Raw genomic sequence first — 2,753 nt, forward strand, 5'->3', positions numbered from 1 at the left:
AAAGAGGTAACAGGCTATCACAATAGGTATAGGAACAAGTGCAATGGAGTTTTGCAGTACGGGAGAGAGATTGTGCTCCATTCTAAACACAACAAGAAAAAGGGAGAATCTACAGCCAAGGAGCAGGGTGGCCAACAAGTGTTGGTGAGGATGTGGAGAAAAAGGAACCCTTATGCACTGTTGGTGGGAATGTAAACTGGTACAGCCACTGTGGAAGACAGTATGGAGGTTCCTCAAAAAATTAAAAATAGAAATATCCTTGATATTTCAGTAATCACACTACTGGGTATTTACCCAAAGAATACAAAAACACTAATTCATAAGGATATATGCAGCATTACTTACAATAACCAAATTATGGAAGCAGCCCAAGTGTCCATTAATGGATAATGGATAAAGAAGATGTGATACACACACACACACACACACACACACACACACACACACACACACACACACACTGGAATATTATTCAGCCATAAAAAACAATGAAATCTTGCCATTTGCAACAACATGGATGGAGCTAGAGAGTACAATGCAAAGCGAAATAAGTCAGTCAGAAAAAGACAAACACATGATTTCACTCATATGTGGAATTTAAGAAACAAAACAAACAAAAGGAAAAAAAAACAGGTAAACCAAAAAACAGACTCTTAACTATAGAGAACAAACTACTGATGGTTACCAAAGGGGAGGTGGGAGGGGGAATGGGTGAAATAAATGAAGGGCATTAAGAGTACAGTTATTTTGAGTTCTATTTCCCATCTTGTAACATGGCGGGTAAAAAACCTGAAAAGCTGGATAATAAGAAGAAACCTGAAGCCAAGAAGGCTGATGCTGGTGGCAAGGTTAAGAAGGGTAACCTCAAGGCTAAAATGCCAAATAAGGGGAAGCCCCACCATAGCTGAAATCCTGTCCTAATCAGAGGAATTGGCAAATATTCCTGTTGGTTATGATTGGCTATGTATTCAAGAAAGACCATGTACAAGAGGAAGTATTCAGCAATTAAATCCAGGATTGAAAAGAAAAAGAAGGAGAAGGTTCTTGATACTGTCACAAAACCACTTGGTGACAGGAATGGTGGTACGTTTAAACTTCGCAAAATGCCTAGGTATTATCCTACTGAAGATGTGCCTCGAAAGCTGTTGAGCCACAGCAACAACCTTTCAGTCAGCATGTGAGAAAATTTTGAGCTAGCATCACCCCTGAGACCATTTTGATCATCCTGTACTGACCATTTTGACCATCCTCACTGGGCACCACAGAGGTGGTTTTCCTGAAGCAACCAAGCAGCGGCCTGCTACTTGTGACTGGATCTGGCCCTCGATCGAGTTCCTCTGTGTAGAACACACTAGAAATCTGTCATTGCCACTTCCACCAAAATTGATATTAGCAGTGTGAAAATCCCCAAACATCTCAAGAAGAAGCTGTGTAAACCCAGACAACAGGAAGGTGAGATCTTCAACACGGTCAAAGAGAAATATGAGATTACAGAGTAGCGCAAGGTTGATCAGGAAGCTGTGGACTTGCAAATTCTGCCAAAAATCAAAGCTGTTCCTCGGCTTCAGGGCTACCTCCACTCTGTTTTCTCTCACAAATGGAGTTTACCCTCACAATTGGTGTTCTAAATTTCTTACAAAAAACCTAATTAAAAAACTGATACATTAAAAACAAAAGTATAGTTATCTTGATGAATACTGAGTAATATATGGAATTGCTGAATTACTGTATTGTACACCTGAATCTAATATAACACTGTATATTAACTATCCTGGGATTAAAATTAAAAAAAAAAAAGATCAGGTCCTATATAAAAGAGTTCAAAGGAACTTGAGTAGAGTTTAGTTAAGGAATCTTTGTCACTCTCAGATAAGTTCAAATACTAGCAACCTAAACAAATGATCCCCAAGTCTCATTTTCCTGAAGAACAAGAAACGGCTTTCAGTGAAAGATCTTCCATCAGCACATTTAATTATTCTTTATCTGCAAGAGGACTGGCTTTTCATCATCCAGTCAAAAGCAAAGGGTAATAATTCAACCACATAGTCAATTTGAAATGCATCTTTTTCTTAGTTTTGTAATGAAAATAAAATTTTAAACAATATGTAGGAATGTGCCATTAGACATATTCTTGTGCTCACAAAAGACAATTACCTACTAACAAAATATTGTTTATTTGATCAGTAATAATACTTTATGAGTTAATCTATGAATTTAGAGGTAAAATCATTGATAATTAAAGTCATCAATAATTTTCATGAGTTAGAAATTCACAAAATTATGTAAATTATAATTCTACAGAATATTGGCTAATTCCATCCATGTCAGTATCAGATAACATACTAAAAGTTAAACACATTTATTTAAGGAGTGTGAAACTCGAGCAAATCTGACAAGAAAACATATCATGCACACCAAAGTATATTCCTTTTCTGCCTGATAATATGCTAAAATAGAGAAAGGTTAGCAAACTGATTGATCATCCCCAAGGCCCATTTTCTCATACTTCACATGTGGAATTCCCTCACGCTCTCCAGGGTACTTTCATCTTCACCAGCCAAGTCTTGCTCCTTACATTTCTGCCTATAGGCATGAGCCTAGTAGTAGTGAGTAGAGAGCTGCTTTCTTAGTGTGGTTGCTTCCTAATATGACCCAGTTAGGTATGGAAGAAACATGCTTTGCTTATATAACCAAAAAAACCCACAAAAGTCTTTCTTTGACCACAATTCTTAATTAACATTCAGCAATTTTTT

General features: G+C 37.1%; 1 pseudogene; it reads left to right on the forward strand.

Annotated features, from left to right (window-relative positions):
• Positions 1 to 773: 773 nt before the first annotated feature.
• Positions 774 to 1,668, forward strand: LOC113927919 (annotated as a pseudogene).
• Positions 1,669 to 2,753: the final 1,085 nt, after the last annotated feature.

The sequence above is a fragment of the Zalophus californianus genome, chromosome 7 (genome assembly GCF_009762305.2).
Source record: "Zalophus californianus isolate mZalCal1 chromosome 7, mZalCal1.pri.v2, whole genome shotgun sequence".
Taxonomy (NCBI): domain Eukaryota; kingdom Metazoa; phylum Chordata; class Mammalia; order Carnivora; family Otariidae; genus Zalophus; species Zalophus californianus.